This window comes from Nerophis lumbriciformis, linkage group LG32 (assembly GCF_033978685.3).
Source record: "Nerophis lumbriciformis linkage group LG32, RoL_Nlum_v2.1, whole genome shotgun sequence".
NCBI classification, from domain to species: domain Eukaryota; kingdom Metazoa; phylum Chordata; class Actinopteri; order Syngnathiformes; family Syngnathidae; genus Nerophis; species Nerophis lumbriciformis.
In genome coordinates, this window is record NC_084579.2 from 15,380,558 (window position 1) to 15,395,532 (window position 14,975).

Here is a 14,975-nt window from a genome sequence, read left to right on the forward strand (position 1 = left end):
GTAAATAGTCATGAAAATAAAGAAAACCCATTGAATGAGAAGGTGTGTCCAAACTTTTGGCCTGTTCTGTACATACCATAACTTTCTGCCTGTAAAATACATCTTTTTATTAGAATGTTTAATCTAGTTACAGCATTTCATGGTTAATGTCCAATTAACATTCTTAAAAAATAACAGTACAATAAGCACACATCTGTTTGGGGAGTCATAGTGTAACAACCTGGAATTTACACTTAATGTGTAATGTTGGAGTTGTCCGACTTTTTGCATGGCCATAAATGCATCGGTGGCTAAGTGCCATGAGTGTGTGTGTTGGTGGTGGTGCAGGTGCATGTTTTTGGTGTGGTAAACAGTTTTGCTCACTGAAGTGATCGAGGGAATTCCTTCTTTAAAGTGTCTCGACAGACGTTACAGTAACTGAACAATGCACCTTAGAGGGGACTTTGCTCACTACATCAATTAATCAATCAATCAAACTTTATTTATAAAGTGCTTTCCATACATTAAATGAATGCAACACAAAGTGCTTTAGAGACTTCCAAACAATACCCTGATGACTCACATCCCCCATCATCAATCTCATCCACACCCAGACCCACACAGACGCACAGACGCACAAATAATAATAATAATAATAATACCTGGGATTTATATAGCGCTTTTCTAAGTACCCAACGTCGCTTTACATGTAGAACCCATCATTCATTCACACCTGGTGGTGGTAAGCTACTTTCACAGCCACAGCTGCCCTGGGGTAGACTGACGGAAGCGTGGCTGCAATATGCGCCAACGGCCCCTCCGACCACCACCTATCATTCATCATTCAATTCACCGGTGTGAGTGGCACCGGGGGCAAAAATGTGAAGTGTCCCGCCCAAGGACACAACGGCAGCGATTTTTTGGATGGTAAGAGGCGGGGAGCGAACCTGCAACCCTCAGGTTTCTGGCACAGTTGCTCTACCCACTACGCCATGCCGCCCCAAATGAATGCATGTCTGAGTACGGAGGAGCCAGGGGAAGAATCACTATCACAGGAGCCATCTGCAACAGGAGATCACCAGATAAGTGAGCTAAATTAACACATTTAGCTCACTTATCCTCCCTTTAATTGTGGTTTACCTGTCTGTTTGTTAGTTAGTTGGCAACATAGCTCAACAAGTTTTTGTCGGATTTCGCTTTAACTTTCAGGAAATGCCTGAAATGTGATTTGATTTTGGGGGTGATCCGGATCATTTCTATTATGTTGCCACGTCAAAAAGCTGAACGTTCCCCCGCATCCACCCACAGAGACAATGAGAGTGGATAACTGACAAGATGGTTCACTTCGTTCATTCAACAAATGCGCCGTAGTATTGTTGACCTTCTTGTAGCCTGTTTGGAAGCAGGAGACGAAGAAAACAAACAGGCACCGACATGACAATTTAATTTATGTAATAATGAATTACCTTTCAGGAGGTTATGCTTGCTAGTTAGAAAAAAGTTATGGTCAGGTTTTGTGAAAAAATTCCGGAAATGTTATAATTTTTTAAGGATTCTGTTAAATTTGGGAGATAGGGCATGAGAGGGGTCATATTATTATATATTTTTTCTAAATGGAAAACACTTCCTTGTGGTCTACATAACATGTAATGGTGGTTCTTTGGTCAAAATGTTGCATGAATTATGTTTTATAGATCATCTTCAAGCCGCTTTCTGACAGTCGCTTCAGGATGCGCCGTTTTGTGCGCGGTCTTATTTACGTGGCACACCTTCTCAGTCATCTTTGTTGTAGCGGTGTAGCGTGCAAGGACGGGGGTGGAAGAAGCGTTAAAAAATGCAGCTAACTGTTTTAATGACATTCAGACTTTACTTCAATCAATAAAGGAGCAGCATCTCCTCATCCATGCCTCACTAGTGCAACAACAACGCCGGAAATGTGTCCTGTGAAAAACCGTCCGACCGGAATTCTCTAATAACTAAAGTTCCTTGGGTGAATAATACATACTCACTACACCGGTATGTTTTAGTGCTTTCATGGCGAGTTTACTGACAGATAAGTAAGAACTTTACACTACTTTATACTACAAATGGCAACAGCGGAAGATGAATGTCCCATAACCAGAAGGTAGAGAAAAAGAAGAAGCTTATCGAGTACGGTATCACCACGGACTACAAAGGCGGACGCACGTGCGCAAATTTTCCGGACTTTTGCAGATCCCAAATACAGATCAGCAGGTACCAGAAGGTAAGAAAAGTTGCATTTTCATAATATTGTGAAACAAAATGCCAGATAATATGTCTAACCTTATACACACACCATAATAATACTCGTAAGTTGAAGCACAGTACAATCCATCAAGCGGTGCGGCTTCATAGCTTACCAAAGTCATACTAAAACATTTTGATAGATATTGTAATTATCTATATTTTCAAAGGAACATATACAATTTTGGTGTTGTTTACTTGAGTCATATTGCAGTCAACACATATATCTTATGTTTGACTGCCATCATATAGCAGTCTACACATATTTCTTATGTGTGACTGCCATCTACTGGTCACACGTATCATTTCACCATGTACCAAATAAAATAGCCTTTTTCCATACATTAGGCGCACCGGGTTATAAGGCACACTGTCGAGTTTTGAGAAAATAAAATGATTCTCAGTGCGCCTTATAGTCCGAAAAATATGGTATTCGTTTTACATGACTGCACATCACTAATATTTTTATACACATTATATAATATACTCATTAATTTATTTTTATTTTTTTTATTGTGTTATTTTCTATTTTATCTATTGCTATTATTACTACTACTATTCTCTCAATGTTATGTTTTTATTAACTTATTAATGTATCATTATTTTATTTTTACATAAATTCTATCATATGTTTCATACTATTTTTTAGATGGCGTTCATTTTAGTTATTCTCCAGTGTGGATGCCTCAAAGGTGCCATTTTTTCCTCAAGCCATGCCATGTTTTGTTTTGTTATTGTCAATATTGCTGTGTGTACGTGCGTTTGCATGCATGTGTTTTCTTCTCCTCTTTCTTTTTTTGTGTGTAAAGCACTATGGGCCTGATTCACTAAGATTTAAAGGCCTACTGAAATGCGATTTTCTTATTTAAACGGGGATAGCAGGTCCATTCTATGTGTCATACTTGATCATTTCGCGATATTGCCATATTTTTGCTGAAAGGATTTAGTAGAGAACATCGACGCTAAAGTTCGCAACTTTTGGTCGCTGATAAAAAAGCCTTGCCTGTACCGGAAGTAGCAGACGAGTAGCGTGACGTCACAGGTTGTGGAGCTCCTCACATCCGCACATTGTTTACAATCATGGCCACCAGCAGTGAGAGCGATTCGGACCGAGAAAGCGACGATTTCCCCATTAATTTGAGCGAGGATGAAAGATTTGTGGATGAGGAAAGTGAGAGTGAAGGACTAGAGGGCAGTGGGAGCGATTCAGATAGGGAAGATGCTGTGAGAGGCAGGTAGGACCTGATATTCAGCTGGGAATGACTAAAACAGTAAATAAACACAAGACATATATATACTCTATTAGCCACAACACAACCAGGCTTATATTTAATATGCCACAAATTAATCCCGCATAACAAACACCTCCCCCCTCCCGTCCATATAACCCGCCAATACAACTCAAACACCTGCACAACACACTCAATCCCACAGCCCAAAGTACCGTTCACCTCTCCAAAGTTCATACAGCACATATATTTCCCCAAAGTCCCCAAAGTTACGTACGTGACATGCACATAGCGGCACGCACGTACGGGCAAGCGATCAAATGTTTGGAAGCCGCAGCTGCATGCGTACTCACGGTACCGCGTCTGCTCATCCAACTCAAAGTCCTCCTGGTAAGAGTCTCTGTTGTCCCAGTTCTCCACAGGCCAATGGTAAAGCTTGACTGTCATCTTCCGGGAATGTATACAATGAAACATCGGCTCTGTTATCCGGCACAACAGTCAGGGGGTGCATTCTATGGCGGGGGTGCGTTATCCGGCACAACAATACACCGCTTCCCACCTACAGCTTTCTTCTTTGCTGTCTCCATTGTTCATTGAACAAATTGCAAAAGATTCACCAACACAGATGTCCACAATACTGTGGAATTTTGCGATGAAAACAGACGACTTAATAGCTGGCCACCATGCTGTCCCAAAATGTCCTCTGCAATCCGTGACGTCACGCGCAGGCGTCATCATACCGAGACGTTTTCAGCAGGATATTTCGCGCGAAATTTAAAATTGCACTTTAGTAGTATTGGCATGTGTTGCAATGTTAAGATTTCATCATTGATATATAAACTATCAGACTGCGTGGTCGGTAGTAGTGGGTTTCAGTAGGCCTTTAAATACCATGCACTAAATAGCGTGTGCAAACAATAAAATAGCGTGTAGTATGAGTACCGAAAAACTTTGTCCATTTGTCGAAGGAGAGACAACGAGAATGCGGGCTCCCGTGGATGTGATAAAAAAAGGTAGCGTGTGCTTTGTATTACCTGGTCATCAAGGGAAGACTACGGAAAACGGCGAATGCTTTTGGACTGGCAAAGCAGACTGAATCAGTTATTGTCCGTCATGTATGTCACAGACTTAACGTCTAGGTCCAGAGTATATAAAGTCACCAAAAACGAATGGACAATGAAGGTGAAGGCAAAAGAGTGAGGAGTGTACTGACCAGATATCTAGATCCCGAGATTGATTGATGTAAAATGTTCTTTATCACATTGTTTACGTGTCTAATAAATATTTGATTAATTTATGATGGCTCAGGTTTGATTCACTAATTCACAATTCCGGTTAATTGAAATACCACAACACTGGATATTGTTCAGATAAGTTACATTTAATTTAAGAACTTGCACACAAAGCAACACTGGAGGTGACTATGACGTGCACATTTTCCGTGCATGCGTACCAAGTCGCGTTGCGCCGGCGGACGGAGGGTGCGGGAGGGGGTCTTAAAGGATCATTGTGTATGTGTGGATAAGGATAAGGTTAGGTGGGATTTACCCTGGATAACCTTGGCCCAGGGGTCGGCAACCTGCGGCTCTAGAGCCGCATGCGGCTCTTTAGCGCCGCCCTAGTGGCTCTCTGGAGCTTTTTCAAAAAATGTATGAAAAATGGAAAAAGATGAGGGGAAAAAAAAATCTATTTTTGTTTTAATATGGTTTCTGTAGGAGGACAAACATAACACAAACCTCCCTAATTGTTACAAAGCACACTGTTTGTATTAAACATGCTTCACTGATTCGAGTATTTGGCGAGCGCCGTTTTGTCCTACTAATTTTGGCGGTCCTTGAACTCACCGTAGTTTGTTTAGATGTATAACCATCTCCGACTTTCTAGGACGTGTTTTATGCCACTTATTTTTCTGTCTCATTTTGTCCACCAAACTTTTAAGGTTGTGCATGAAAGGTGAGTTTTGTTGATGTTATTGACTTGTGTGGAGTGCTAATCAGACATATTTGGTCACTGCATGACTGCAAGCTAAACGATGCTAACAGGCTATTTAGGCTAGCTATATGTACATATTGCATCATTATGCCTCATTTGTAGCTATATTTGAGGTCATTTAGTTTCCTTTAAGTCCTCTTAATTCCAGTGACGTGCAGTCACTAGAGGCAGGTGAGGCGGGGCCTCACCTGCCATCATGGAAAGAAAAAAAATGTAAAAAGAAAAACAAAATTAAATTGTTATATGTATCCAGTGATTATACTATAAAGTTATTTTCCATTTAACTTCACCAGTTTTAGATTATTTTTATTCAAAATCGCTGAATTTTCACATTTGCCGTTCAAATACTGAGAAGAGACGGTGCGGTGAACAGCAGCCAGTTGAGGCACGTCACTCAGTGCCGCAACATGGATTGCGCAATGACTCGGCTAACTGCTGGCCTGCTGTGCAGTGAGACTGTATTGCTATATGAACTAAATTATACATTTCCATAGTTTAGTTAGCTGAGGTATATAATGTACAGTGTATTTTGTCAACAACAGTAGGTGTGTAAAGTATTTCTTGTGCTGAGCGAACATAAAACGGCTGCAAAAGACGCACTGGCTGAGGCTCGCCTCCTGCACCCCTGCCGTAGAATAGTTATATCAACTAAAGCCCACACTTAAACTTTCCACGTGCAAGATTGAATCTATTTTAAAAAATTATTTCATAAGAAGCCAAAAAGTACAAAAACAATAATGTTGGTGTTGGAGGAGTTGTGAATGACTGCAGGGACACAACATTAGATACACTTGCAGACTGCAGGTGTACCTAATTCACAACTCCTCCAACACGAACATTATTGTTTTTGCACTTTTTGGCTTCTTATTAAATAACTTTTGTAACCTATTTTCATGGGCTTTCCTCTTTGTGATGTTAAGTTCCTGTTATGCGCTGTTATACAGTATATGCCTTGAACTCTTATTTTGAAGGCGCTAAGAGCGGAAGTGATGTCACGTTGCGGAGGTTTTTGAAAGAAGGTAAATAAAGTGGTCCTCGTGTAAACTGGAGCCTCCGTGTTTGTTATTTTGTAGATTCATACAGTATAGGCGACATTTATAAACCCTCGGTTACACTTTTTTAAATAGATTCAATCTTGCACGTGGAAAGTTTAAGTGTGGGCTTTAGTTGCGGCGCATGGACTTAATTTCTAAGTAAAGGTAAGACCACAATAAAGTTTTTTTTATTAAATGTGCTTTTTTGTGTGCTACAGTTTGTATGTGTAAAGTTAAAGTTAAGTTAAAGTACCAATGATTGTCACACACACACTAGGTGTAATGAAATTTGTCCTCTGCATTTGACCCATCCCCTTGATCACCCCCTGGGAGGTGAGGGGAGCAGTGGGCAGCAGCGGCGCCGTGCCCGGGAATCATTTTTGGTGATTTAACCCCCAATTCCAACCCTTGATGCTGAGTGCCAAGCAGGGAAGAATGCTGGTATGAGCTTTTAAACATAACCCGTTAACTGCTGCCAATCAAATGGTGAATAAGATACTCTTTAGGGTTCATATGTTTGTAAATCTGACTGTGATGAAGTCAGTGCCTCACCAGCCATCAACCTCACCGCACGTCACTGCTTAATTCCATGACACACTATCTGTATGTAATATGGCTTTTAATTTTTTGCGTCTCCAGACAGATTTGTTTTTGTATTTTTGGTCCAATATGGCTCTTTCAACATTTTGGGTTGCCGACCCCTGCCTTAGCCGGTTTAGTGTAGAAGGGGCCTGCTTATAGTCCTGAAAACTCGGTACTTGCTGTAAAACATTTTCAGCCCAGTTCTCTATTGTCCAAGTATCGGATCGGATCTGATGTCAAAAAAATGGAACCGGGATTAGAGGCCAAAAACGTTGATCAGGACATACATAATTGTTATTTTTGTGTTTGTTATAAAATGTGATTGTGGAGAGGCGGGGCCGGCGGTCCGACACCGGGGCCCGCTCAAAGATGGCGGCGAGGGGGCGTGGCCTGCGGATCCGCGTCCAAATGGACTACAGGTGCGTGGGTCGGGCAGCTGGGCACAATCAGATAATCTGTCTGTGTATAAAAGGGTGACAGCCGAGAGAGACGAGAGGAGAGGTGGAGAGCAAGAGGCAAGAGGCAAGACGCGGAGGACAGTACACCGCGAGAGCGAGACGGAGAATAGGCAGCTGCTGAAAAGCACGCCAAAGGCGACGTGCTGCTGAAAAGCAGACGGCGGACGGGAGGAAACCATCCTCTGCTACCACGCGAACGACGGCGACGTGCTGCTGAAAAGTAGACGGCGAACGACGGCGACGTGCTGCTGAAAAGCAGACGGCGGACGGGAGGAAACCATCCTCTGCTGCCACGCGAACGACGGCGACGTGATGCTGAAAAGCAGACGGCGGACGGGAGGAAACCATCCTCTGCTACCACGCGAACGACGGCGACGTGCTGCTGAAAAGTAGACGGCGAATGACGGCGACGTGCTGCTGAAAAGCAGACGGTGGACGGAAGGAAACCATTCGTGTGCTCACGTAAGAAAAGGCAGCTGCTGAAAATCACGCCAAAGACTCTGTTCCCGAAAAAATAAAGAAGTCTAAACCATCTCACGACAATGTCTTCCCTGGAATGGACCTGAGAACTCACCCGGAAGCAAGGGTCTTCCACAGTGATTTACCATTATTCAAATGTAAATGTTAAGGCAGCACATTATATTTGGAAACGGTTCAACAAATAGTAGGAATGTTTTGCGCAGGCATTATTGGAGGACAGCTCGGCTTGGAACGTATCACCACTGCGCTATTACACTGTACCCCTCCTCCCCCGACTCATATACAGTTCTTGCCTGACGTCATTCCACCTGACCGTGAGCATTTCCCCTCCTTGCAGGCAGTTCAGACCACCCGCAAAAAAAAGGAAAGCAAAAAAAAAAAAAGAAGACGCTCGTCACCGAGAAAGCTCTTGCAACATGGCAGCTGTCTTTCCCAATCGAGGCAGCCAAGTAGAAAGACACAAGTCTCAAAGGTGTGTAAGGCAAAAGACACACCGACTCTACGGAACGAGTGGCGTGCCTTTAATTCAATACATGTGCTTTTTTTGCATGTATAGCAGCAGCGGTTGCATGAACAAAATAAGGCAAAAGAGAAGCAGAGTGATAGACTCCCCTCCCTCCTAAGAGGTCGATGACATCAATAAGAAGCTAATAATCCTGCCTGGAGCTACCTCACAAGAGCAATCCACTGCAGTCCACATACATCTCAGTCTGCACATGCAGCCATGGGGAAGGATGCAAGGGTGTCAGAGGCATTCTTTCGCTCTTCCTCACGTTTAGTTATCGATGAGACCCCACTGGGGATTGTGTGCCATCGATTTCCGCCTGTTTTTCTCGGGGCCTGTGGCGCTTGTCAAACATCGGGAGGCGGCGTGTGTTTTCATAAACATATGTGTGCATCGTGATTAGGTGCTTGATTAGGGCATGCATAAAGCAGCCCCGGAATTCGGCGAACCGAATGCATGCTGATATCACATTCAGTTCCCAAGCTTTGTTGAGATGCATACACATTTGCACAACACACACACATACTGTATACAAATACACACACACCGAGTTTGACTTCCTCTCAAGGAGAGAAAACCATGATGTCATCTTTTTTACTCCTGCTGTATTACAGTCCAGTGAGATATAAGACATATAATAACTATCCAATGCCCCCTAGAGGTAATGTGGTGAAACTGACGCAAGATACAGCATACAGCAGTGGTTCTCAACCTGTGAATTTTTTTTTAATTCAAGTACCCCCTAATCAGAGCAAAGCATTTTTGGTTGATAAAGAAGTAAAATACAGCACTATGTCATCAGTTTCTGATTTATTAAATTGTATAACAGTGCAAAATATTGCTCATTTGTAGTGGTCTTTCTTGAACTATTTGGAAAAAAACATAGGTTTTTATAAGAGCTGTCTGATAATATCGGCCTGCCGATATTATCGGCCAATAAATGCATTAAAATGTAATATTGGAAATTATCGGTATCGTTTTTTTTATTATCGGTATCGGGATTTTTTTGTGGTTTTTTTTATCTTTTATTTTTTATCTTTATTAAATCAACATAAAACACACAAAATACACTTACAATTAGTGCACCAGCCAAAAAACCTCCCTCCCCCATTTACACTCATTCACACAAAAGGGTTGTTTCTTTCTGTTATTAATATTCTGGTTCCTACATTATATATCAATATATATCAATACAGTCTGCAAGGGATACAGTTCATAAGCACACATGATTGGGCGTGCTGCTGGTCCACTAATAGTACTAACCTTTAACAGTTAATTTTACTCATTTTCATTAATTACTAGTTTCTATGTAACTGTTTTTATATTGTTTTACTTTCTTTTTTATTCAAGAAAATGTTTTTAATTTATTTATCTTATTTTATTAATTTTTAAAAAAAAGTACCTTATCTTCACCATACCTGGTTGTCCAAATTAAGCATAATAATGTGTTAATTCCACGACTGTATATATCGGTTGATATCAGTATCGGTTGATATCGGTATCGGTAATCAAAGAGTTGGACAATATCGGAATATGGGATGTCGGCAAAAAGCCATTATCGGACATCCCTAGTTTTTTTTTATATTTATAAAGGATTTTTGAATTGTTGCTATTTTTAGAATATTTAAAAAAAATCTCACGTACCCTTTGGCATATCTTCAAGTACCCCCAGGGGTACGCGTACCCCCATTTGAGAACCACTGGCATACAGTATATCAACCAAAAATATTTACAGTATATGAACCAAAATACTCTAGCATCCAGTTGAAATGTTTACCAAAACTATGAGAATAAATGCAGCTGCATTAAGATAAGCCATGTGAATGTCATGTCTGTGTGATCATGTTTTGTTTTAGTCATGTCCTGTTTGGTTTTGGTCACTTAGTTCCTGCTTTTTCACTCCCTTGTTTTGTTTCCATGGTTACCCATTAGTTTCACCTGTTCCAACGTTTGGACTCACACACCTGTCACCAATCATGTCACTGTTACTTAAAGGCCTACTGAAATGCGATTTTCTTATTTAAACGGGGATAGCAGGTCCATTCTATGTGTCGTACTTGATCATTTCGCGATATTGCCATATTTTTGCTGAAAGGATTTAGTAGAGAACATCGACGATAAAGTTCGCAACTTTTGGTCGCTGATAAAAAAGCCTTGCCTGTACCGGAAGTAGCAGACGAGTAGCGTGACGTCACAGGTTGTGGAGCTCCTCACATCCGCACATTGTTTACAATCATGGCCACCAGCAGCGAGAGCGATTCGGACAGAGAAAGCGACGATTTCCCCATTAATTTGAGCGAGGATGAAAGATTTGTGGATGAGGAAAGTGAGAGTGAAGGACTAGAGGGCAGTGGGAGCGATTCAGATAGGGAAGATGCTGTGAGAGGCGGGTGGGACCTGATATTCAGCTGGGAATGACTAAAACAGTAAATAAACACAAGACATATATATACTCTATTAGCCACAACACAAGCAGGCTTATATTTAATATGCCACAAATTAATCCCGCATAACAAACACCTCCCCCCTCCCGTCCATATAACCCGCCAATACAACTCAAACACCTGCACAACACACTCAATCCCACAGCCCAAAGTACCGTTCACCTCCCCAAAGTTCATACAGCACATATATTTCCCCAAAGTCCCCAAAGTCCCCAAAGTTACGTACGTGACATGCACATAGCGGCACGCACGTACGGGCAAGCGATCAAATGTTTGGAAGCGTACTCACGGTACCGTGTCTGCGTATTCAACTCAAAGTCCTCCTGGTAAGAGTCTCTGTTGTCCCAGTTCTCCACAGGCCAATGGTAAAGATTGACTGTCATCTTTCGGGAATGTAAACAATGAAACACCGGCCGTGTTTGTGTTGCTGAAGTCGGCCGCAATACACCGCTTCCCACCTACAGCTTTCTTCTTTGCTGTCTCCATTGTTCATTGAACAAATTGCAAAAGATTCACCAACACAGACATCCAGAATACTGTGGAATTTTGCGATGATGCTATCCCAAAATGTCCTCTACAATCCGCGACGTCACGCGCTGACGTCATCATACCGAGAGGTTTTCAGCAGGATATGTCGCGCAAAATTTAAAATTACACTTAAGTAAACTAACCCGGCCGTATTGGCATGTGTTGCAATGTTAAGATTTCATCATTGATATATAAACTATCAGACTGCGTGGTCGGTAGTAGTGGGTTTCAGTAGTCCTTTAAGCCTGTCTTTTTCTGTTGGACGGCCTGGCGACATTAACTCTGTTTGACTTCTGCTACCCAAGTTTCCCATGCTACCACAGTTTCATGCCAAGTGAGTTTTGTCTATATTCTTGTCACAGTAAGTGTTTATTTGTTTCATGTTCATAGTTTTTTGCCCAAGTGCTAGTTTTTGTTTCATTAGTCAAGTTTGTTTCTCCGCCTTTGTGCGCGCCTTTTGTTTGTCCCCTTTTGTTTGTACTTTGTAGTTTATAGTAATAATTAAACCATGTCTTTACCTGCACGCCACGTCCGCTCCAATTCTTGCATCTCGGGAAAACAAAACCCTCACAGTCCACGTTATGACAGTGAAGGATCTTGTCCATTTTCTTTATATTTAGGGTGCGTTCACACTCTGGGAAGTAGCATCAGATTTTAGGCCTCCATACACAAGACACTTAAAGAATCCCACCCTCCATCCCTTCTTAAACACAACACTGCCTGTCACCCTCCCACACACCACACCCACTTATGTTTACATGCACTAAAACAACTAAGTATGCATGGCTTTGGTTGAAACCATCTTTTTTTAAAACACATGTACCTAATTAGGTTTTTGACTTTTTAAAACTGGAATTAATATTTTTAAAATATAACTAGATTAGTGGTTCTCAAACTTTTTTTTTTTTTTACCAAGTACCACCTCATAAAAAACTTGGCTCTCCAAGTACCACTATAATGACCGACATTGAAATACAGTAGCGCATTAGGCCTAAATAGTCATTAAAAACAAGGCAGATGTTTTATTTAACAGGTATATTTAATATTTCCGGCCACTGTAACATTACACACAGTTTGAACAGTAAAACTGTGTTTGAATATACAAAATAAAACACTGTACTTTATCCAAGTGATTATTTGGCTTACCACATACCACAGTTTGAGAATCACTGATCTAGATAGACCCCCCTAAATAATTTGATTGTATTACATTTTTTACCCAAAATGTGACATCAAATTCAATGTAATGTGGCTATAGAGTGCACCATTTTTTAAGCCGCACACACCATATTTTAGAATAAAATAATATTTTTACATATACTAGCTGCAATGGACTATGAGCTGCAGATATATACCAGTACCAAATACATTTGTAAACGGTGCCTGTAACACGGCAGTAAAACGGCTGTTCAAACAAAACAAAAGTCATCGTCATGGACCCACAAGCTGCGGAAGCTCGCTGTCTAGTCAGCTAAACAGACTCAATAACTCCACAGTGACATTTTAACGAATTTACAAAACTGAAACAATATATAAAGAATGCCATTGTACGGTAATAATACTTACACAGACAATTCGCTGATACTAACAACGCTAGCTTGGTTACATTACAATACGCATACGAATATGCATGAAAACCCTCTTACAGACATTAAACATGTATGAATTGTTTCAGTTATATTGTAAGACTTACAGACGTTTCTTTCGGCCAGAAACTGTATGGACATTTATACTTCCGTTGCAAGGCACGGTATAGGAAGTACATTTTCAACCCACAGCACCTGCCGTGAGCAAACTTGTCCAAAAAATGGCGCCATAGCACAAACAAAACCTAACTTTTCAGTGTCTCTGTCGGTGTAATAAAACAAATATTTGTTGAATACAAAATATTATGGCCGTTAGCAAAGAAAAATCCATAATTTAGCCACGCCGTTTTATAAGCCGCAGGGTCAAAGCGTTGGAAAAAAGTAGCAGCTTGTAGTCCGGAAAATACGGTAGATATTTCCCTGCTTCTAACTTTCATTCAGGGTCATTGAATGCACCACAGTTATGTGCATTGTGTTAGAATAATTATGTGTAAGTTATCACACAACTCTTATGCTTATAGGCCGTTGCTATAATTATTAGCTATTGTGCTCAAGTTGTACTTTTCTATCTGTGCAAGGACAAAACTTGTTATCAGCCACGGCATATGAGGGGTGGCCTCGCCGCAGATATTTTCTTTGTCTTAGCCCACAAACAGCCGAGGACTTCAAGGACCTCAATGGAGATAAGACGCCAGCACGCAGACAAAGCAGAGACAAGGCGAAATCACAAGGCCCCCAGCACATTCTGTCACGTATTGTGCGTACTGGAGCTGCTTTGCATGATATGTGTAACCACTCATTTTAGAGGCGGCCACAGTGATGTAACCAGGGACCTCCCAAATAAATAGAGAAGCACGTGGGACTGTTACCTTAGAGTGCAGGTTGGTTCTGTAACTAAGAGTACAGCCCAAAACAACTCTCCTCATTGAGCTAAATTTAACTCTGTCTTTGAATGATTCCTTGCTTCTTGTCTGTTTAATAGATGTCATCAGTGTTTGAACCTGACACATTGAGACGCATAAGTGAAACTTTCACATTACCTTCTCCTATGCTGCCACAGGTAGATTTATTATACGTTTACCTTTCTTCTGTCGCCCTGTTCGAAAATGCTGGTGCTGTGTGTGAATACTTACAGGTGAGCTTGGATGACTGTAAAAAAGCTTGGTTCGCCGCTATCCAGGTGGAATTATCCATTTTGCATTGATGATTTGATTCCAACAATCTTGTTATCGGTAACACTTTAGTATGGGGAACATATTTTAAGTAACAACGACTTAATTTACAGTTATTTGATTAGGGTTAGGGTTAGAGCAGTGGTCCCCTACCTTTTTGTAGCTGCGGACCGGTCAACGCTTGAAAATTAGTCCCACGGACTAAAGAAATACAATCATGTGTGCTTACGGAGTGTATCCCTGCAGACTGCATTGATCTATATTGATATATAATGTATATATTGTGTTTTTTATGTTGATTTAATAAAAAATAAAACAAATAAAAAAATAAATATCATTATTATTTATTTTTTTTATTTCTTGTGCGGCCCGGTACCAATCGGTCTACGGACCGGTAACGCAGCCTGGTAGTTGGGGACCACTGGGTTAGAGGGTTAGGGCTAGGGTTAGATGGTTAGGGTTAGGGTTAGAGGGTTAGTAATAGGGTTGTATAATAAGGCTATGCAGAATAAGGCATTAATAAGTACTTAATAATGACTAATTAATGACCAATATGTTACTAATTTGCATGTTAATAAGCAACTAATTAATAGTGAATATGTTTCCATACTAAAGTGTTACCAAACTTTCATTGTTATATTTTATATTAACATTTATGATGTCTTTTTTTTAAGAACTAACATATTTGATACATTTTACTTGTGTTACTTTGTTGTTTACA

The 14,975-nt window shown here is 40.9% G+C and overlaps 1 protein-coding gene across 4 annotated transcripts in view; it reads right to left on the reverse strand.

Moving 5' to 3' along the window:
* The window catches only part of LOC133574886 (astrotactin-2), a 752,799-nt gene that overhangs the window by 174,778 nt on the left and 563,046 nt on the right, over window positions 1-14,975 (reverse strand). The window lies entirely within an intron of this gene.